We start from the raw sequence: 24,432 nt of genomic DNA on the forward strand, positions 1-24,432 counted from the left end.
GTGCTCCACACCCCATGAACACACATTCCTGGACCCATATAATAGATCTTCTAGGAGAGTATCCATAAAATCTAATGCTGGGTTTTACAACTTGTATGGAGAATATGCTCAAAAACAAATAACATTTTCTTGTAAAATATTAATTTGATATAAAAAATGGCTTCATTTTTTTTCTGATCAAAACAGTAATTCAATAAAGTAGAACAGCAATAAGACTATAAAGCACCTCAAAATTTATCCTTATACAGTGCCTACAAGTAGTATTCAACCCCCTGCAGATTTAGCTGGTTGACACATGCGGAATTAACTTGGCATTGTGACATTTGTACTGTAGATCAGCCTGGAAGTGGGAAATGCACTGCAGCAAATTTTTTTTTTCTTTTTTAAAAAACGTTAAAAGTTAATTCAGAGTGTCATTTATTATTCAACCCCTCAAACCACAAGAATTCTGTTTGGTCCCCCTAAAGTATTAAGAAGTAGTTCAGGCACCAAGAATAATGAGCTTCACATGTGTGGATTAAAGATCTCTTTTGCCAGCCTTTTCTGACTATTTAAGACCCTCCCCAAACTTGTGAACAGCACTTAGACATGGTCAACATGGGAAAGACAAAGGAGCATTCCAAGGCCATCAGAGACAAGATCGTGGAGGGTCACAAGGCTGGCAAGGGGTACAAAACCCTTTCCAAGGAGTTGGGCCTACCTGTCTCCACTGTTGGGAGCATCATCCGTAAGTGGAAGGCTTATGGAACTACTGTTAGCCTTCCACGGCCAGGACAGCCTTTGAAAGTGTCCTCCCGTGCCGAGGCCAGGCTTGTCCGAAGAGTCAAGGCTAACCCAAGGACAACAAGGAAGGAGCTCCGGGAAGATCTCATGGCAGTGGGGACATTGGTTTCAGTCAATATCATAAGTAACGTACTCCACCGCAATGGTCTCCGTTCCAGACGAGCCCGTAAGGTACCTTTACTTTCAAAGCGTCATGTCAAGGCTCGTCTACAGTTTGCTCATGATCACTTGGAGGACTCTGAGACAGACTGGTTCAAGGTTCTATGGTCTGATGAGACCAAGATCGAGATCTTTGGTGCCAACCACACACGTGACGTTTGGAGACTGGATGGCACTGCATACGACCCCAAGAATACCATCCCTACAGTCAAGCATGGTGGTGGCAGCATCATGCTGTGGGGCTGTTTCTCTGCCAAGGGGCCTGGTCATCTGGTCCGCATCCATGGGAAGATGGATAGCACGGCCTACCTGGAGATTTTGGCCAAGAACCTCCGCTCCTCCATCAAGGATCTTAAGATGGGTCGTAATTTCATCTTTCAACAAGACAACGACCCAAAGCACACAGCCAAGAAAACCAAGGCCTGGTTCAAGAGGGAAAAAGTCAAGGTGTTGGAGTGGCCTAGTCAGTCTCCTGACCTTAACCCAATTGAAAACTTGTGGAAGGAGCTCAAGAATAAAGTCCACATGAGACACCCAAAGAACCTAGATAACTTGGAGAAGATCTGCATGGAGGAGTGGGCCAAGATAACTCCACAGACCTGTGCCGGCCTGATCAGGTCTTATAAAAGACGATTATTAGCTGTAATTGCAAACAAGGGTTATTCCACAAAATATTAAACATAGGGGTTGTATAATAATTGACCCACACTTTTATGTTTAAAATTTAATAAAATTCAACTGAGCAACATAACTTTTTGGTTTGTAAGATTTATGCTTCTGTTCATAAAACCTACTCTCGTTTGCAGTTTGAAGGCTCTAACTTATTTGCATCTTATCAAACCAGCTAAATCTGCAGGGGGTTGAATACTACTTGTAGGCACTGTAGATCTAACCATGTAAATAGCGCTTGCTGAAACATTTACGCAAGCCATGCTGCTTGCAAATGGCTCTCAGGTCCAAAAAATTGACCAGCTTTGTTAAAAAGTAGATTCTTTAAAAAGGCTAAAAATACATTTCCAATGAGAAACATATTTAAATAAATCAGTTTGGAAACTTTTTCTATCAACATTAGAAGCTCTGGGACTCCAATACAAACTGTAAAAGTCATGACCTCCAACTGAAAAACTTTAAAACAGATGTTCCTTGAAGAGATGGTTCGAATAAAATTTCCCCAAAAGTGCACTGGCAGAAAATGGAAAAAGAACCATAAGAACATGAACTGAACTACAAGTTTAGCTCATCTCCGACACGGTCAATGTTCATGTTGGCACCAGTATAAAATAACTGGACAAAAATTATAGGCACAGAAGAGTTACAAGAAAAAAGCCATTTCTAACCATGAACAACATAAAGGTTTGTGTTACATTTACCGCCTAGCCCCCCCCCCCCCACATTAAAAAAACACCTGTAGACCTCCAATGCTTGAAGATAATGCTTTCTTGATGGGCAAGTTAAAGTGAATTTTTTTCAAAAGATGTTTACAGGGTTAGGCTGGCAGATCACAGTACAATATACCCTTTGGTGTGCCAAGGAACTGACATAGTAGTTGGATTGCACATATTGAGTATGGATAGAAGGTGAACCATTATCTCTAGTGGTCCAAAGAAACCTACGTGTAACAATGGATATGGACTCATTAAAAGGGTTATCTGTATCTATTACTTGTAAAGTGCTGCGGAATATGTTATATACATAAAAATTACTAATATTATTATCTGGGAATATTTTTTTTTTTTTTACTACGGGCCTAAAAACCTGCTAACTATAGTACATGTCTGTTCTATCCCACACCTGCTTATAGTGGTCAAAGACCGCTACTGCCGGCGATTCTGCTGCTTCACCTCAACTGAGCAGCTGTTCCTCTTCTGGGCTGTCAAAGGGGTGTCACTGTCGATGTTCTGATAATTGACAGCTGGCTTCCCATAGTTAGGCAGTGGGGAGCTGGCTGTCAATCAGCATGACATAGGACGTCACACACAGTCAACAGAGCACAGGGGAAGAGAAGCATCTGCTCTGTCAACGTGATGTCAGCAGCAGCCACAGAATAGCCAGCAGGACTGGTCTGTGACTGCTCTGAGCCGGCAGAGATTGGCAGCCGGCAGAACAGGCAGGTAGTTAACAACTACCTGCCTGTTAGTTTTTAGGTTTATAGTAAAAAAAATAAAATAGTCCCGGATTGAGTACGTTTTTTGGTTTAAGCTCATCGGCAACGTATTATAAACAAAAGAGCCATTAATTCTAGAATTTATAGTATATGCATAATTCACTTATGCAGAAAGAAATGTCCAATGCAAAAGAGCAAGTTAGCTTCTAAATGGCTAAAAAGGAACATTAACATTTTGGGGTATTTTAGTCAAAGTTGTAAGATGACCCTCATCAAAATATTTTGACATAACCAGTCACTGCATGCCAAAAAGCCTTGCAATGAGACTGATTTACAACAACTGTGCAAAGTAGAGTGGACCTACTGACATCCAGCTATTGCTAGCATTTGGTTGGAGAGTTGTCTTCTAAAAGCAGTGATGTAGGCTCAGTGGTTAGCATTGCAGCACTGGGGCCCTGGGTTCAAATCCAACCAAGGACAACATCCGCAAGCAGTTTGTATGTTCTCCCCGTGTTTGTGTGGGTTTCCTCAGGGTTCTCCGGTTTCCTCCCACACTGCAAAGACATACTGATAGGGAATCCCCAGTGGGGACTGTGAAGATGATGTCTGTAAAGCACTGTGGAATTAATGGCGCTATATAAGCGAGTAAAATAATAATAATAATAATAATAAAAATAAAAAAAAGTTCTCATTTACAAACTTTTTTTTTTCTTGTCTGTTTTAATGTTTTATGTAAACAGATGAGCAATAGCCTCAAAATACAGGCAGTATCAAAAAGAGATTTGTATGTGCTTATTTTCAACTCACATTTTTGGGGCAAGCAATTATCCCTATTAACCTCTTCACATCATGCCAATTTTCTGTTTTTTTGTGTTTTCGTTTTTTCCTCTGCACAATTTTTTATTATTTCATCAACATAGCCATATGAGGCCTTGTTTTTTTGTCATTACAGAGTTTACAGATCAGGTCAATTCATTTTATATTTTGATGTATTAGACTTTTACGGACGTAACAATACCACATATGTGTATTTGGGAGCCCGCATCAGTGTCAGGGAGCAGCAACAGGATGTAACTGTAGGCCCTATTGCTGCAAGGGGTTAATCATAATCCCTGGAGAAAAGCATTTTAAGTGTAAGTGTTATCTGGCATTGTTAATTTACTCATATTTACGGCGGCTCAATATAAATTCATCCGCAGCAATACCTACTTATTACATCTGATTAGAAATGTTCTAATTTTAAGGAAAGCATTAACACTGAGATCAGTCAATTATCCATTCAAATTACCAGTGCAGATGACTAGCTGCCAATGCCAAAATGACTAATTCTTTGCTTTCCCTTTGCTTTACTTAACACAATCACAGAAAAGTACATTAAAGGAAATATATGCTTCTGCATGACTCAAGGCAATGATCTAGCCCGTAACACTCTTGCTATGAATTCATTGCATTTCAAAAATATGCCAGCACATTTCCCCCCGATGTATGCAGTATTTATGGCACATTTTATTATCAAATACTCATGCAAGCACAGCAGCAGCTAACACCTAACCATTATGGTGTGGTGAGATGGGAAACATTTACAAAATTTGTTTCTAATTTTCTGAAGAAAAAAAACACTAACTGAAGTCATAGTAATACTAATAGTATCTGGAAAATGTCCAAATAACTTTCCTCCAAAATGAAGATAACTCATTTTAAAGGGAATAATAATATTTTTTATTTCTATAGCGTCAACATATTCCGCAGCACTTTACATTTTAGAAGGGACTTGTACAGACAATAAGGACATTACAGAATAACAATAATCACATAAATCAACAGATACCAGGAGGAGAGAGGGCCCTGCTCGCAAGCTTACAATCTATGAGGAAATAGGGGAGCTACGAAAGGAAGATGGTAACAATTGCTTGTATTGTACGGTCAACCATCAATGTAATAAATAGGGTAATTACATAATGCTAAATGAACCAGTTACCAGCCAGTATGTGAACAAGTACAGACACAGAGGGCTATTGAGTGCATGGGAGTGTGTAAACAGATTATACGAGGGTTCTGATTCCTACTGGAGGCGGACACTCGTATACACCCGAAAATCTACATATACACCTGAAAATGATGCATGACAGAGCACACATTGACTCCGTCAGCACCATTATAATCAATGGCCCAGTGGGCACCTACGCTGAATCCCATTTTGTGGGAGGTTTGGATGAAAGCCTTGATGGGACGGACCACTGAACGTGACGAAGAACGCCACCACTGGCGCTTTGCAAATACTGAACCTAGCACAACGTTTTGCCTACCTTTGATTGTGTAGTGAAGCTGAACATAGTATTAATTGGAAGTTCGTAACTTCAAAAACTTTGCTACCTCTTGCAGGAAAGATTTGTATATTCATTTAAATAAATTAGAAATGAATGATTAGCTGTTAATGGAATCCATTAAAACATGTAGGGAACAAATAGGTGGGAATGTCACTACAGAATCAGACTACATAGAGTTTGTTATCTAATACCATGGAGATTCATAGATTCGCACAGGAGCTGAAGACGCCGTCAAATATTTTAATAAAGAACATTTGCAATGTTCCTTTAAAATTTAATTCAATCTGCAAAAGGATAATTCTGTAGTTACTGTAAAAGGGATTTTCTACTTTCCAAAAAGTTCTTTTCAAATGATTGCAGACATGTAAAACAGCAAACACAGATAGTACTCATCCTACCTGTCAATGGCCAGCTCTCCACTGCTGCTCTGGTCTCTGTGTATTGGCTGCAGTAGTGAAATCAGGAATAAAGCCCACATCACTGCTGCAGTCAATCATTCCACTGAGTAGCTCTGCTAATTCAGACAGCACGAGATATAGTGTTCAGTGATTGACTGTGTTATTGCCTGATCCTAAGTTGACTTCAAAGCAGCTTGTGAAAGTTTACCTTCATTATTCGGACTTTACCTGTGGACTAATACATGACAGCATGAAATCAACTGAATTGACCAATTCACTTAAATTTTACTTTAACTTGCTTTGCTTTTACTTGCACAGGGAATCCAGCCACAATAGTTTCCCTTTAGATGGGATAATTAATATTCAGAGCATGTTTCGGTCACAGGTAGCAATCAGCGGTGAAAGGCGAAAACATTGTTAAAATCTCATTGTGTTGTGTTCCTTTCCAGTAATCAGGGCAGTGTACTGCGCTCCAATCATGCCCAGTGTTCAGATGGTTGACATCCCACTTAGCCTGTGAATGTGCTGAGTGGGACGTTAATCAAATGAACAGTGGGTATGACTGGAGAACAGTTATGACTGCTCGGTGCTGTACGGATGAGTGGAAAGGAAAAGAGTGCAGAATTATATAACTTTGCTTTATCCTTTCACCAATGACTGCTACCTGGGGCAGACACATGCTAAATAGAACCTCTATACTTTACTTTATTGGTCTTTATTAAAAAGTTATTTCACTTTTACCTAATCTCTGGCAGGAAATCAGCTGCGTCAAAAATGAAAGTTTTGCTGCGTTTTTTATGCGTTTTTTTCACTGTCCTTCTCTATTTATGCATGTACATAAAGTTCTGTGAGAAAAAGAACCCAATTCTATTTAGCCATCAAAAACACTGAAAAAATGCTGATACAAATTTTGGTGTTTTTGGTGTAGTTTTTCAGCGTTTTTTTCACCACCCATTACTTCCTATGGGTGAAAAAAAACTGAAAGAAGTGACATGCTCTATTTTCAAAAAACCCAACCAAGCCACAAAATACGCAACAACAAAAAACATGATGTGTGAACAGAGAATTCTGTTTTTTCATAGACTTTGCTGGTACTGCAAAACGCATCTGAAAATTTGCATAAAAATCTGCAGCAAAAACGCTGAAAAACACAACATGTGTGAACATAGCCTAAGGCTGTGTTCACACGATGCGTATTTCATGCGTTTCCGCGGCGTTTTTGCAGTTGCGTAAACGCCGCGGAAACGCATGAAAAACGCATGGTAGAAGGGAAGCAATGTTCCCCAATGGAAATCCGCATGTGCTGTGCCCATGATGCGGATTTTTCCGCAGCGTTAATGCTGCGGTCAAAAATCCGCAGCATGTCAATTAATTTTGCGGAAACGCGGCGATTTCGCCGACATTGACTTGCATTAGAACGCGCCAATTCCGCAAGACAGCATTTGTACTTGCGTAATTGGTGCGTTCTAATGTGCGGATGGTACCCGGGTGTGGAGGAGAGGAGAGTCTCCTCCACACCCAGGTACCATTGAAAAAGCTGTAAAAAGAAGAATAAAATAAAAAATAAATGTATTCTTACCATCTGTCGGCCCGCGCAGCGCTCCCGCTTGGTTCCCGGCACTTGCAGTGAGTTGTAGGACCTGCGGTGACGTCAGAGTCATGTGACGGGTCACGTGACGCTGACGTCGGCAGGTCTTTCAATTCAAAGTTGCCGGCAGCCGGGAGAACGGAGTGAGCAGGACAGCGCGGGCCATCGGAGGTAAGTATATACACTCTCTCGGTTCACACTGTATAAATCCATGCTGTTTGCATGGATTTATATAGTGTGACCTAGTTATCAAGCACTTTCCAGGTGATGCTAACATCGCCTGGAAAGCGCTTGTCAATCTGCATGCGGAAACGCATGTGAATCTGCATGTGGATCCGCATGTATTCTGCAGGAAAAACGCATGCACAATCTGCATGCGTTTTTTCTGCCAGGGAGATGCAGAAATGATGCAGAAATTTTCTGCTTCATTTCTGCATCGTGTGCACATACCCTAAGACAACTCTGTTGGTAGGAGAAGTCTCCTTTCTCCTCCCTGTCTGTAGTACCATGCAAAAAAATGTTAAGCCCCGCCCACTTCACTATTTCTCAACCGAAAATGGCAGAGAACAGCAGGAGTGTGACCCAGGAGGATTTGTTCGAGACTGTTAGGGTATGTGCACACGATGCAGAAATGAAGCAGAAAATTTCTGCATCATTTCTGCATCTCCCTGGCAGAAAAAACGCATGCAGATTGTGCATGCGTTTTTCCTGCAGAATACATGCGGATCCACATGCAGATTCACATGCGTTTCCGCATGCAGATTGACAAGCGCTTTCCAGGCGATTTTAGCATCACCTGGAAAGTGCTTGATAACTAGGTCACACTATATAAATCCATGCAAACAGCATGGATTTATACAGTGTGAACCGAGAGAGTGTATATACTTACCTCTGATGGCCCACGCTGTCCTGCTCACTCCGTTCTCCCGGCTGCCGGCAACTTTGAATTGAAAGACCTGCCGACGTCAGCGTCACGTGACCCGTCACATGACTCTGACGTCACCGCAGGTCCTACAACTCACTGCAAGTGCCGGGAACCAAGCGGGAGCGCTGCGCGGGCCGACAGAAGGTAAGAATACATTTATTTTTTATTTTATTCTTCTTTTTACAGCTTTTTTAATGGTACCTGGGTGTGGATGAGACTCTCCTCTCCTCCACACCCGGGTACCATCCGCACATTAGAACGCACCAATTACGCAAGTACAAATGCAGTCTTGCGGAATTGGCGCGTTCTAATGCAAGTCAATGGCGGCGAAATCGCCGCGTTTCCGCAAAATTAATTGACATGCTGCGGATTTTTGACCGCAGCGTTAACGCTGCGGAAAAATCCGCATCATGGGCACAGCACATGCGGATTTCCATTGGGGAACATTGCTGCCCTTCTACCATGCGTTTTTCATGCGTTTCCGCGGCGTTTACGCAACTGCAAAAACGCCGCGGAAACGCATGAAATACGCATCGTGTGAACACAGCCTAAGTGCTTCTTTAAGGCTGTGTTCACACGATGCGTATTTCATGCGTTTCCGCGGCGTTTTTGCAGTTGCGTAAACGCCGCGGAAACGCATGAAAAACGCATGGTAGAAGGGAAGCAATGTTCCCCAATGGAAATCCGCATGTGCTGTGCCCATGATGCGGATTTTTCCGCAGCGTTAACGCTGCGGTCAAAAATCCGCAGCATGTCAATTAATTTTGCGGAAACGCGGCGATTTCGCCGCCATTGACTTGCATTAGAACGCGCCAATTCCGCAAGACAGCATTTGTACTTGCGTAATTGGTGCGTTCTAATGTGCGGATGGTACCCGGGTGTGGAGGAGAGGAGAGTCTCATCCACACCCAGGTACCATTAAAAAACCTGTAAAAGAAGAATAAAATAAAAAATAAATGTATTCTTACCATCTGTCGGCCCGCGCAGCGCTCCCGCTTGGTTCCCGGCACTTGCAGTGAGTTGTAGGACCTGCGGTGACGTCAGAGTCATGTGACGGGTCACGTGACGCTGACGTCGGCAGGTCTTTCAATTCAAAGTTGCCGGCGAGGGAGAACAGATTGAGCAGGACAGCGCGGGCCATCAGAGGTAAGTATATACACTCTCTCGGTTCACACTGTATAAATCCATGCTGTTTGCATGGATTTATATAGTGTGACCTAGTTATCAAGCACTTTCCAGGTGATGCTAACATCGCCTGGAAAGCGCTTGTGAATCTGCATGCGGAAACGCATGTGAATCTGCATGTGGATCCGCATGTATTCTGCAGGAAAAACGCATGCACAATCTGCATGCGTTTTTTCTGCCAGGGAGATGCAGAAATGATGCAGAAATTTTCTGCTTCATTTCTGCATCGTGTGCACATAGCCTAATAAGAAAAACTATGGGACAGATGTGACAAATTTACTGTGTGCCTCCAATAATGTATCCTTATTTAATCACATATTTTCAGAATTTAATTTTATTGTTTCTCATTTCTCCCTTTAAGGCGACATTAAGACTTCACTCAGCAAATGAAGATATTTCTGAACCTTACAGCCATCACCCAATACTTCTTATTTTAATCCTTCTCTTCATTTGGTACTGAAGATTTCAGTTATATTAGGAAATAAACAATACTATGTACAGTTGTGGTCAACATTATTAGGACTCTGGAACTCTGGATTGTTTATTATATAAAAAAGTCAATATCTAAAGAAATTAGTGGATAAGCAACTATTGTAAACTATATTTTATATATATATATGTGTATATATATATATATGTGTATATATATATATATATATATATATATATATATATATATATATATATATATATATATACATACATGGTTCATGCTCTTGGGTAGCCACTTGAAACAAAAAGCCACAAGGTTTCTATTGCTGAACTCATTTTTGAAAGCGATACATGCACTTATAGTTTGGGGATGAAATCCTGCTGATTTATTTAAAAATGCTTCTATTGATCACAGTGATTCTGAGGATGTGTACACGGTACTTTATGATAGTGGTAAAACTAGGTTGATAAATTTTCCATTTCTTTATGAAAATAATTGAGGCAAGCAAAAAAGAAAAAAAAATGCAAATTTTCAAATTTGTAATTATTATGCTCTTAAAAGGGAGTCTTTCAGCACAGAATGACAGTTGAAACCAAGTACGGGCACTCGGTGCATCATGGCGGGGCCAAACATTGAACTACACCGTCCCACCTGCTTGCTTTCCATCTATCTCTGCAGTTCTTTGGCTCTATCAAGCCACAGCTCTAAATCAAAGAAGAGGGAGATGGAGGGAAAATAAGCAGGTTGGAAAGTGCATTTAAATGATTGGCTACTCCATGATGCACCGAGCGCCTGCACTTGGCTTGAACAATCATTTTGTGGAGACAGAGTCCCTTTACGACCTTTAGGCTATGAGCCCACGTTGCGGAAATGAAGCGGAAAATGTGCGCTTTATTTCCGCATGTTCTTTCCCGGAAAAACGCATGCGTTTTTTGCGCGTTTTGCACATGCGGAATTGCCTTGCATTTTTTATTGCATTGCAAAGGCAATTCCGCATGCGGAAACGCAAAATTAATTGACATGCTGCGGATTTTTGTGCGCATCAAAAACGCTGCGGAAAAATCCGCAGCATGGGCATAGAACTTGCGGATTCTCATTGGGGACCATGGGGGGCAGATTGACAAGCGTTTTACAAGCGTTTCCGCTGCGGAAATTCCGCATCAAATACGCTTGTAAAACGCTACGTGGGCACATACCCTTAAGGTATTTGTATATCAAAAGTAGTTTGCCTGCCTTTGATGTGGACTCGCAAATTGAGCCAACATCTTTCCCCACACTTGACTGCTGATTTAATCAGCCATCAAGTACCTCTAACAGACTTGGGTGGAGCACTGCATAGCTCGCGGATGTTAACCAGTTAAATCTCACTGTCAATCACTGACAGCAGGATTTAACATGCACAGGCGAAAAGCGCTTTTCATCTCACCCATTGGCCCCCTTGTCACGTGATTGCGGGGTGCCGATGGGTTGTCATGACAGCCAGGTGTCTGATGATGGCAACAATGCCTGTCATTACGGGATTTCTATCAAGCACGCACTGCAAGGTATAGCACCAGCGAATGGATGAACATAGTTTCAAGTTTCCTAAGGGGACTATTAAATTCAGCAAACAGTAGAGAAAAAAAAAAGGTTTTAAAAATAGGTAAAACATAAAAAATACACAAAAGTTTAAATCACTATACTTTTGTCCCATTAATAATAAAACAATAAAAATACACATATTTGGTATCGTTGTTTTCAGAAACAGCGTAACGAGAGAAAAGAATCAAAAAGCTAAAATTACCGATTTTTGGTTGCCGCAACATTGCAATAAAATGCAATAAGAGGTGATCAAAACATTGTATCTACACCAAAATGGCATAATTAAAAATGTCAGCTCAGGGCGCAAAGAAATAAGCCCTCACACAGCCACATATCCTGAAAAATGAAAATGTTACGGGTCTCAGAAAATTGATACAAAAGCAAAAATGCTTTTTTTTTTTTTTTTTTTTTTTTTACAAATTGTTTTTCACAACATAAATAAAAAAAACACTATATATGTTTGGTATCTGCGTATTCATACTGACCTGGGGAATCATATTGCCAGGTCAGTTTTACCATATAATGAACATGGAAAATAAAAATGCTAAAAAAGGAATTGTGGAATTGCCTTTTTTTGGTAAATGCTTGGAACTTGTAATTTTTTCGCCATTTCGGTACACTATATGGTAAAATGAATAGGGTCATGCCAAAGTACAACTTGTCCTGCAAAATATAAGCCTTCATATGACTATGGAAAAATATAAAAGTTATGGTTCTTGGAAGAAGGGGAGGAAAAAACAAAAATGAACAAATGGAAAAACGCTGTATAGTGAAGGGATTAAGGCCACGCTCACACATTCAGTATGTGGTCAGTATTTTACATCAGTATTTGTAAGCCAAAATCAGGAGTGGAACAATCAGAGGAAAAGTATAATAGAAACACGTCACCACTTCTGTATTTATCACCCTCTCCTGGTTTTGGCTTACAAATACTGATGTAAAATACTGACCAGATACTGAACATGTGAATGTGGCCCAAAACAAATTATTTACACCACGTTGCATAATATAGTTAATAGATAATATTTACCAAATGTCTACTTTATATTGGCAAAAATTTTCAAGCCTGTTTTTTTTGTCAAAATGTTAGCAAGGTTAAAAGTTTAGCAGCAATTTTTCATTTTTTCAAGATCATTTACAAATCCTAATTTTTTAGGAACCACTTCACTTTTGAATTGACTTTAAAGGTGGATCGGTGTTAGAAAACTGCTAAACAAGACCCCATTTTAAAAAAACTAAATTCTTCTAAGCATTTAAAATCGCAATCAGGAAGTTTGTTAACCCTTCAGGTGCTTCACAAAAATGAATGTAAATTGTATTGGGAAAAAAAAACAAATTTCAACTAAATTGTCATCCATATGTCATGTTTTTCATGGATAGAACATATACCCATTATAGTCCATGGAGCTGTTCACATGTGTTGTTTTGAAGACCATGTATCCATGCAAAAATCATGGAGCCATGTCTGTTTTTTAACGGCATCGTTGATGAAAAATATCAACACAACTCTAAAGGTCCATGAAAATCACACACAGCACACAAATGGCATCAGTGGGCAGTCTATGATTAATATTGCAAAGGATAGGAGTAGCATTGTAATTTATTTATCTACAAGGGGAAATCACTGATGGTAAAAATTTACATACAGACCAAGCATTACGGAACCTCTGATCCAAAACACTGATGACACTCCTACCATCTTTTTTTGCATACGTAAACAAATACAGATGTCTGAAAGTAACTTCTCCCAAAAGCAGCAATGGACCAGAACGTCATGTCACATCCATGAGGTTACTGAGTGTCAAAGTCACAACGCCAACTTGGCGCTATAAGTCTTGGAGATGCGGCGCACAACAGTAGAAAGAAGAACCTTGAACAGCGAACAGCGGGATGATTGGACATTTGACATTCATAACTAAGGGTCATATGGATGATAAATGTTCATAAGTCGGGACTGTCTATATTTCATCTTCTATGTCATTATACCTCATCCTGTATATTGTGAAATGAATGCACTAGATGGGTCTACTTGTAATATCTCTGTTTGCCATCATGGAATATAGAAATATACATGTAAAATTCTACAGTATGGATAGCGCTATATACACTGCTCAAAAAAATAAAGGGAACACTCAAATAACACATCCTAGATCTGAATGAATGAAATATTCTCATTGAATACTTTGTTCTGTACAAAGTTGAATGTGCAAACAACAATATCACACAAAAATGATCAATGAAAATCAAATTTATTAACCAATGGAGGCCTGGATTTGGAGTCACCCCCAAAATTAAAGTGAAAAACACACTACAGGCTGATCTAACTTTGATGGAATGTCCTTAAAACAAGTCAAAATGAGACTCAGTATTGTGTGTGGCCTCCACGTGCCTGTATGACCTCCCTACAACGCCTGGGCATGCTCCTGATGAGGTTGCGGATGGTCTCTTGTGGGATCTCCTCCCAGACCTGGACTAAAGCATCCGCCAACTCCTGGACAGTCTGTGGTGCAACGTGATGTTGGTGGATGGAGCGAGACATGATGTCCCAGATGTGCTCAATCGGATTCAGGTCTGGGGAACGGGCGGGCCAGTCCATAGCTTCAATGCCTTCAACTTGGAGGAACTGCTGACACATTCCAGCCACATGAGGTCTGGCATTGTCCGAAATTAGGAGGAACCCAGGGCCAACCGCACCAGCATATGGTCTCACAAGGGGTCTGAGGATCTCATCTCGGTATCTAATGGCAGTCAGAGCACATGGAGGGCTGTGCGGCCCTCCAAAGAAATGTCACCCCACACCATTACTGACCCACTGCCAAACCGGTCATGCTGAAGGATGTAGCAGGCAGCAGATCGCTCTCCACGGCGTCTCCAGACTCTGTCATGTCTGTCACATGTGCTCAGTGTGAACCTGCTTTCATCTGTGAAGAGCACAGAGCGGCAGTGGCGACTTTGCCAATCCTGGTGTTCTGTGGCAAATGCCAAGCGTCCTGCACGGTGTTGGGCCAGGAGCACAACCCCCATCTGTGGACGTCGGGCCCTCATACCACCCGCATGGAGTTGGTTTCTAACCGTTTGTGCAGACACATGCACATTTGTGGCCTGCTGGAGGTTATTTTTCAGGGCTCTTGCAGTGCTCCTCCTGTTCCTCCTTACACAAAGGTGGAGGTAGCGGTCCTGCTGCTGGGTTGTTGACCTTCTACGGCCCCCTCCACGTCTCCCTGGTGTACTGGCCTGTCTCCTGGTAGCGCCTCCAGCCTCTGGACACTATGCTGACAGACACAGCAAACCTTCTTGCCACAGCTCACGTTGATGTGCCATCCTGGATGAGCTGCACTACCTGAGCAATTTCTATGGGTTGTAGAGTCCGTCTCATGCTACCACGAGTGTGAAAGCACAACCAACATTCAAAAGTGACCAAAACATCAGCCAGAAAGCATCATTGGTAGTGAGATGTGGTCTGTGGTCCCCACCTGCAGAACCACTCCTTTATTGAGGGTGTCTTGATAATTGGCAATAATTTCCATCTATTGACTATTCCATTTGCACAACAGCATGTGAAATTGATTGTCAATCAGTGTTGCTTCCTAAGTGGACTGTTTGATTTCACAGAAGTTTGATTTACTTGGAGTTATATTCTGTTGTTTAAGTGTTCCCTTTTTTTTTTTGAGCAGTGTATATATACACACATACACATACACACACACACATATTATATATATATATATATATATATATATATATGTACACTGCTCAAAAAAATAAAGGGAACATTTAAACAGCACAATGTAACTCCATGACAATCACACTTCTGTGACATCATCCTGTCCAGTTATGAAGCAACACTGATTGTGAATGAATTTCTCCTGCTGTTGAGCAAATGGAATAGACAACAGGTAGAAATTTTAGGCAATTAGCAAGATACCCCCTATAAAGGAGCGGTTCTGCAGGTGGGGACAACAGACTATTTCTCTGTTCTCATCCTTTTTGGCTGTTGTTTTGGTCACTTTTGCATTTTGTCATTGCTCTCACCCCTAGAGGTACAGCAGCATGAGGCGGTGTCTACAGTACAACCCACAGAAGTTGCTCAGGTAGTGCAGCTCATCCAGGATGACACATCAGTGTGAGCTGTGACAAGAAGGGTAGCTGTGTGTGTCAGTACAGTCTCCAGAGCATGGAGCAGACACCAGGATACAAGCCAGTAGACCACGAGACGTGGAGGGGGCCATAGGAGGGCAACAACCCAGCAGCAGGACTGCTACCTCCTCCTTTGTGCAAGGAGAAACAGGAGGAGCACTGCCAGAGCCCTGCAAAGGGGTGCTATGAGGGCCTGACATCCACAAGTGGGTGTTGTGCTTACAACCCAACACTGTGCAGGGCGATTGGCATTTGCCAGAGAACACCAAAATTGGCAGATTCGACATTGACGCCCTGTGTTCTTCACGGATGGGAGCAGGTTCACACTGAGCACGTAACGTGACAGAGCCTGGAGACGCCGTATATACATATATACACACACACAGGGTTATGAAAGTATTCAGACCTCTTTACATTTTTCACTCTTTGTTTCATTGCAGCCATTTGGTAAATTCTAAAAAGTTATTTTTTTTTCTCATTAAAGAACACACTGCACCCCATCTTGACTGAAAAAAAAAACAGAAATGTAGAAATTTTTGCAAATTTATTAAAAAAAAAAAATGAAATATCACATGGTCATAAGTATTCAGACCCTTTGCTCAGACACTCATATTTAAGTCACATGCTGTCAATTTCCTTGTGATCCTCCTTGAGATGGTTCTACTCCTTCATTAGAGTTCAGATGTGTTTAATTAAACTGACAGGACTTGAGTTGGAAAGGCACACACCTGTCTATATAAGACCTCACAGCTCACAGTGCATGTCAGACCAAATGAGAATCATGAGCTCAAAGAAACTGCCCAAGGAGCTCAGAGATAGAATTGTGGCAAGGCACAGATCTGGCCAAGGTTACAAAAGAATTTCTGCATTACTCAAGGTTCCTAAGAGCACTGTGGCCTCTATAATCCTTAAATGGAAGAAGTTTAGGACCACCAGAAGTCTTCCTAGACCTGGCCATCCAGCCAAACTGAGCAATCGTGGGAGAAGAGCCTTGGTGAGAGAGGTAAAGAAGAACCCCAAGATCACTGTGGCTGAGCTCCAGAGATGCAGTAGGGAGATGGGAGAAAGTTCCACACAGTCAACTATCACTGCAGCCCAACACTAGTCGGGCCTTTATGGCAGAGTGGCCCGATGGAAGCCTCTCCTCAGTGCAAGACATATGAAAGTCTGCATAGAGTTTGCTCAAAAACACATGAAGGACTCCCAGACTATGAGAAATAAGATTCTCTGGTCTGATGAGATGAAGATAGAACTTTCTGGTGATAATTCTAAGCGGTATGTGTGGAGAAAACCAGGCACTGCTCATCACCGGCCCAATACAATCCCAACAGTGAAACGTGGTGGCAGCATCCTGCTATGGGGGTGTTTTTCAGCTGCAGGGACAGGACGACTGGTTGTAATTGAAGGAAACATGAATACGGCCAAGTACAGAGATATCCTGGATGAAAACCTCTTCCATAGTGCTCTGGACCTCATACTTGGCTGAAGGTTCGCCTTCCAACAAGACAATGACCCTTAGCACACAGCTAAAATAACAAAGGAGTGGCTTCAGAACAACTATGTGACCATTCTTGACTGGCCCAGCCAGAGCCCTGACCTAAACCCAATTGAGCATCTCTGGAGAGACCTGAAAATGGCTGTGGACCAACGTTGACCATCCAACTGATGGAACTGGAGAGGATCTGCAAGGAAGAATGGCAGAGGATCCCCAAATCCAGGTGTGAAAAACTTGTTGCATCATTCCCAAGAAGACTCATGGCTGTACTAGCTCAAAAGGGTGCTTCTACTCAATACTGAGCAAAGGGTCTGAATACTTATGACCATGTGATATTTCAGTTTTTCTTTTTTTAATAAATTTGCAAAAATTTCTACATTTCTGTTTTTTTTCCAGACAAGATGGGGTACAGAGTGTACTTTAATAAGAAAAAAAACGAACTTTTTAGAATTTACCAAATGGTTGCAATGAAACAAAGAATGAAAAATTTAAAGGGGTCTGAATACTCTCCGTACCCACTGTACATATACACACATACTATTACTGATCATTTGGATTTTTACTTGCTATATTATATATTGTCATAATTAAAATTGTTTTTTTAAGTGTTTCTATAATGAAATGTATCATAACCATGTTATAATATTTGGTCAAATTTTAACTGTGATATAAAATGTGCACTTGTGTCCTTATTAAAGAATATTCAATGCTTCAAGAACATATGGAAAGATAGAAATTTGAAATTATTCTTCCAGAGGTCTACCATGTAATTAATTGTATTATTAATGATAACTGTGTAATGAGCCAGCACTGATTACAATAATTCAGGCTTGTACAAAGGTTTTGGAAGCAACAACAAAAATTCAGCTTATGTTTGTCAGTGAAAAGGAAGACTTTCATGGGCTCATATTGTTTAAAGAGCACACCTGCTACATTGTATTACTGTACCCATCTACGTTTGCTTGTATTATCTTTTGCATATCAATGGAGCTGCTCCCTATCAGATTAATACCCAAGACATTTCAGTCGCACTGCAATCAAGTGGACATTCGAGAATATTATGCATGGCCTGCATCGTTGACACTAAGCTTGAGAAATCTGATTAGCGCAAAATTGCATCTGACAAGGAAATCAGAAAGCTGTCAAACACAATGACATGGATTCAATGCTTAGAAGGTAGACAGGGTAAAAATCAAGATGCCCGCTTGGCAGGCAAGCTGCTTGATAAGAAAATAAAAAAGGGCTTGATAATATAAATGTTTCATAAGAAAAAAATCTCTATTAATATTTTTCACAAAGAGGTAATAGATAAGAAAGCGAAGTCTGCCTCTATTGTGGTCTTTATTTTTGGTTGCCCTGGCTAAATTTACAGCCCTTATTAAAAGTTTTTTTTTTTTCAAAATAGGACTAGAGCAGCATTTCACAAACAGTGGGCTTAGTGAGATAGACATGCAGGTTCTGGGAAGTACTGAGATCAAAAAATCAAAAATAGTCACCAAAGCAAAAAGTGCAATGACAATATTATCCTGGCATTATTAGTGCCGTATCCAAGGCTTAAAGAGGTTCAGGAATTGAGGTGATATCATGGCCGCATGACCGTGAGTTCACAGGTTCTGCACCCAAGGAACTGTTCAGCAGCAGTCTCGGGATTACAAATGACATGCTGTGCTTTTCCTGGTCTGGGAGGAGTGGGAAAAGAAACGGACACTGCCAGTAAGGAAAGGTGATTTAGTAGAAAAATGTCACAGAAATTGGGATGGGGATGGAAAGGGTCTTAATGTTTCTACCAGAATGAGGGAAGTGATCTGAATACTGCTGCTATAGGCAAAGGGGTAAAATACTGATACTGATACGTGGATGAGAGGTGGGAAAGGAAAAATGCTACCCTCAGGGGTGCTGCAAGTATTGTATATTTTGTTGCTTGTTTGCAGATACTTTACGCTGCATTGTGGACAATTTTGGTGCTTCTGTGGAGGTATTTTGTGCAGCTGAATACTACTAGACAGTGCACACTAATATTTGCTGACTGATGGACCATGCTTAAAGGGGTTGTCCACTACTATTCAAAATAGCCCAATGTGTTTTTATGCTGAATAGAAGCTTCTTTCTAATTACCTCCCTCCGCTGTTTCTGCCTGTGAGTGGCGCTATCCTTGGCCGCTCACAGGCATCACGTGACCCCTGGCTGCAGCCGGCTCTGACATCCGCCGATGTCGCGTCATGATTCCAGATGCAGCCGAGGGTCCGTCTTCTGCGTTCCACGGTGGATGCTGGGTGTGACGCCCGGGTTAATCCAGCCCACAACCCAGCAGCCACCGCGGGAACCCCAGCGCTGAGTCATGCCTCACTTGACGTGACGTCAGTGGGGGTCACATGATGCCTGTGAGCGGCCAGTGATAGCGCCACTCACAGGCAGAAACAGCAGCGGGAGGTAATTAGAAAGACGCTTCTTTTCATCATAAAAACACATTGGGCTATTCTGAATAGTAGTGGACAACCCTTTTATGCCTAGACCCATGATGACACGGCCTTGACAATGAAACATGTAGGAGGACACAGAAGGAGAAACTACATGTTTTAAAAATAGTGTTTTCTGGTTTCAATATAGTTGAGTGGAGGAAAAGGTCCATTGTCACTCACATATTAATGGATTTGTGTGTAGATTAACACTATGGAATAAGACTAGCAGAAAGCATCTATTGAATTTTAATTCACTTGGTTTTGGACATACATTTTTAAGTATATGAAGTAAAGATGTTCAAATCTGCAAAGATTCAATTTTGGCAAATCAATTTTACAGGGAAATTTAATTAGCAGTTTAGATATTTGATACAAATTTAATTTTAGGATGTTTATAAAAGAAATCTAGCCTCACTGCTGATCTGTCCTGATGCCCACTGTCTGGCCCTCCGCACCTTTTCTTTTCCCCTTCTCTCATCATGCACATTCTCTTTGGCTGCTTCACTCCATGCCATGTCTTCAATCGCTGACTAGACCTCTGCACTTACTAGGTCTCAGGCGACGCACATAGTAACGTCGTAATCTCACAACATTCGCTACAATAGCATGGCACGCAATGATGTCAAAGGCCTAGGCAGCGATGGAAGCCATAGTACAGAGTGAAGTGGCAAAAGAGGATTTACGCAAAGGGGAAAGGAGAGAAAACTTTTGAGGGCCATACAGTGGGCTGTGGGACAGGTGAGCGGTTAGGTGATGTTCACTATGTAGTTTGTTTGTTTTTTTTAACTGCTTGCCTGGCCCTCTATGGTTCTGCAAAATGACAGCCGCATATTATTACACACCATTAGACCTGAAGTTGTTTTAATTTTTTTGTACGAATAGCTTAGGCACTTACGGTAAGTCATCAGCATATAAGAGAGGCACATACGGCTAAACCTCATGATTTCCCTCTTGGATCAGTTTTTGCCTTGTATTACAGCATATACGTTTTAGAAAGACTGATTTTTTTTTTAAAGTCCATTGAACATTATTTCAGAAAATTAGTTTAGTCTCAGATTGTATTGTTAAGACAATCTCTTTGGACTTGCATAGAGCAAATTGTTAAAAACTCTGGACTCTGGAGAATATACATTTTTGGAATATTTGAGGATTAATCAGTTCCACAAGAAATACATTTGCTCATCTCTAATAATAATCTCAGATAATGTCGGTAGAGATGGCATGTTTGATGCAGACTACCAATTTTTTTTTTATTCTCAGCGAGATAAGCCATCGACAGAGGAGTCCGACAGCAGCTCTCTTATACGAGCTCTCGGCAGAGTGAGCGCTCCCGCATATGGAAGAGTCTAGAGCAGGGGTCTCAAACACGCGGCCCGCGGGCCGCATGCGGCCCCAGAGGCTGCTTTATGCGGCCCGCAGGCACAGACCCCTTGACGATCCCGACCTGGTCCAGGAGGAGCCGCCGACAGCAGCGCTGAATTGCCGCACAGAGACTGTCTCCCAGCACAGCATTTCCAATGCCAGCCGCTGGCCAATCAGAGGCCAGCAGCTGATATCTGCGTGTCGGCGCAGCGAGTATGACGTCATTGCCATATGCAGACGTCAGCTGCTGGCCTCTGATTGGCCGGCGGCTGACATTGAAAATGCTGTGCTGGGAGACAGTCTCTGTGCGGCAATGCAGCGCTGCTGTCGGCGGCTCCTCCTGGACCAGGTCGGGATCGTCAAGGGGTCGGACTCTGTGGTGCCTGCGGGCCACATCTGCAGGAAGGCCGCCGAGGGAACGGAGGACAGGTGAGAATCATCTTTTTTTTTTTCTATTTTATGTGTGTGAAGAACAGCACAGGGGGCACAGAGCCACAACATGGGGACCGGGATGGGGCACAGCGCCACAAGAGGGGACCTGGATGGGGCACATAGCCACAGGATGGGGACCTGGATGGGGCACATAGCCACAAGAGGGGACCTGGATGGGGCACATAGCCACAGGATGGGGACCTGGATGGGGCACAGAGCCACAAGATGGGGACCAGAGCCACAACATGGGGACCTGGATGGGGCACATAGCCTCAAGATGTGGACCTGGATGGGGCACATAGCCACAGGATGGGGACCTGGATGGGGCACAGAGCCTCAAGATGTGGACCTGGATGGGGCACATAGCCACAGGATGGGGACCTGGATGGGGCACAGAGCCTCAAGATGTGGACCTGGATGGGGCACATAGCCTCAAGATGTGGACCTGGATGGGGCACATAGCCACAAGATGGGGACCTGGATGGGGCACATAGCCACAGGATGGGGACCTGGATGGGGCACATAGCCTCAAGATGTGGACCTGGATGGGGCACATAGCCACAAGATGGGGACCTGGATGGGGCACATAGCCACAAGATGGGGACCAGAGCCACAAGAGGGGACCTGGATGGGGCACATAACCACAGGATGGGGACCTGGATGGGGCACAGAGCCTCAAGATGTGGACCTGGATGGGGCACATAGCCACAAGATGGGGACCTGGATGGGGCACAGAGCCACAAGATGGGGCACATAGCCACAAGATGGGGACCTGGATGGGGCACATAGCCACAAGATGGGGACCTGGATGGGGCACATAGCCACAAGATGGGGACCTGGATGGGGCACATAGCCACAAGATGGGGACCTGGATGGGGCACATAGCCACAGGATGGGGACCTGGATGAGGCACATTAGTACAAGATGGGCGCCAGGATGGGGAACGTTGCCACAGGATGGGGACCTGGATGGGGCACATAGCCACAGGATGGGGACCTGGATGGGGCACATTAGTACAAGATGGGGACTTGGATGGGGAACATTACTACAAGATGTTTTCCATTATTACTATATGATGCTAATTGTAAGACAATATTACTGTATGTGGCCAATTGGGGGAAATAAAATTGTAAAAAAAATAAAAAATAAAATAAAGCATGAAAAAATATTGGGCACTAAAAATGCTGTTTTATATGTAAACTAAAGTAAACACAAAAAAGTGCACGTTTATTATCGCCACATCCATAACGACCCAAGCCATAAAAAAATAAACAAAAATGTTCAAAAGGTGTATACAAAAAAAATTGTATCACTAAAAATGTTACATTGAACAAAGAATGCTGCCCCCCAAATTCAAATTTTTTCCATGTGCGGCCCATATACCCAGCCGAGTTTGAGACCCCTGGTCTAGAGAGATAGCTGCTGGCCAAATGATTGGTCAAACCATCATTCGGCAGACAGCTATCTATTGTGTATTGAAATAACAAAAGACTGACACTTCCAAACAGAAAACAGGTCTGTACAGGTAAATACTAAGAGTAGCCATCTCCATATATAACTAACAAAAAAAGTTGCACTCTATGGTGCTATAGCACGCAATCATGAAATATATGAAATTAGAATTACATTACTGCTCTACAAAATAGGAAAAAACGAGAATACTTAGCGCATAAATTGGCCAATTTTCAGTTTGGAAGTGACGGTCAGTCTTTTGTTATTTGTATACTTAGGCTCTCTGACTGAGCATTCCACCCATCAGCCTCCTGCGGTTTTAATCACAGCAGGATCCTACCTACCCATATAAATGTAAGCTTCAGCCTAGGAGAGGATTCACATTATGATATGTTCCCAGAAGAGAGTATCACCTTATTGCGGCTGCTGGGTAAACATGAATTGGCCAATTTATACGCTAAGTATTCTTGTTTTTTCTTATTTCCTAGAGAAGTAATGCAATTCAAATTTCATGTTTGCATGCTATAGCGCCACAGAGTGCAACTTTTTTGTTATTTATCTATTGGGCCCTTAAAGTCAAAGTAATGTTACCATTTTACCACATGTTGCAGGTAATACAATTTCAGTGTAGCCCTACTGAATAGTCACCTTAAAAATTTAGGTCAAGCTCTGTATTGTAGGACTTTTATGATTTTCAATTTAAACTTTATCTTGAACACTATTTAGTAATATTTATGAAGACTAATGACTTTTCGATAACAAATTTAAATGCTAACGATAAACAAACTACTGTGGACTTTAGGGTCTGTCCAAGAGCAAGTTTCCTTTTGTAGTGGCCAGACGATACTGACTTCTAAAGACAACTCTAAAGCCCCCGTCACACTAAGCGAGATCGCTAGCGAGATCGCTGCTGAGTCACAAGTTTTGTGACGCAACAGCGACCTCAGTAGCGATCTCGCTACGTTTGACACTTAGCAGCGACCAGGCCCCTGCTGTGAGATCGCTGGTCGTGTCGGAAAGGTCTGGACATTTCTTTGATCATTGAAGCCCCGCTGGGTAGCATGCATCAGTGTGTTTGACACCTTACCAACGACCTGGTTAACGACTCAGACACAGAAACATATAGGCGTGCATCGTTATACAGATCGTTACGGGTCGCCGCATTGTTGCTGCGTCGTTGGGAAGATTTGACTGTTTGACATGTCACCAGCGACCACACAGCGACGCAGCAATGATCCCTGACAGGTTGTATCGTTGTCAGGATCACTGTAGCGTCGCTTAGTGTGATGGGGCCTTAAAACACAAACCAAAAAGTTAGGCAATATCAGCAGATTTCTAAGTGCATTAGCCAACAACTGGCTTGCTCTTGGCATTTGTATACATCCGTGATTAGGAACATATTATAGTTTTGAAAAAAAAAATGTTTTGTTCATAACTATTGTCAGCTTCTATAAAAAAAATGAATACAATAAAACCTGATGGTTAATTCTGACATGTAAAATTTCATTGCTTTAAGTTGTAAATGAATCTAGGGAGAATACCTTCCCAGGGTGAAACTTGGGTTACTTAACGAAAAGAGAAGAGTATGTCTCTCGAGAAGCAATTAGGTTTG

The 24,432-nt window shown here is 42.2% G+C and overlaps 1 protein-coding gene across 5 annotated transcripts in view; it reads right to left on the reverse strand.

Moving 5' to 3' along the window:
* Positions 1-24,432, reverse strand: part of PARD3B (par-3 family cell polarity regulator beta) — a 2,083,049-nt gene that overhangs the window by 1,759,069 nt on the left and 299,548 nt on the right. The gene's annotated exons all lie outside the window — the stretch shown is intronic.

The sequence above is a fragment of the Phyllobates terribilis genome, unplaced genomic scaffold, assembly GCF_046119375.1.
Source record: "Phyllobates terribilis strain yellow unplaced genomic scaffold, ASM4611937v1 Scaffold_9__5_contigs__length_417890890, whole genome shotgun sequence".
Lineage (NCBI taxonomy): Eukaryota > Metazoa > Chordata > Amphibia > Anura > Dendrobatidae > Phyllobates > Phyllobates terribilis.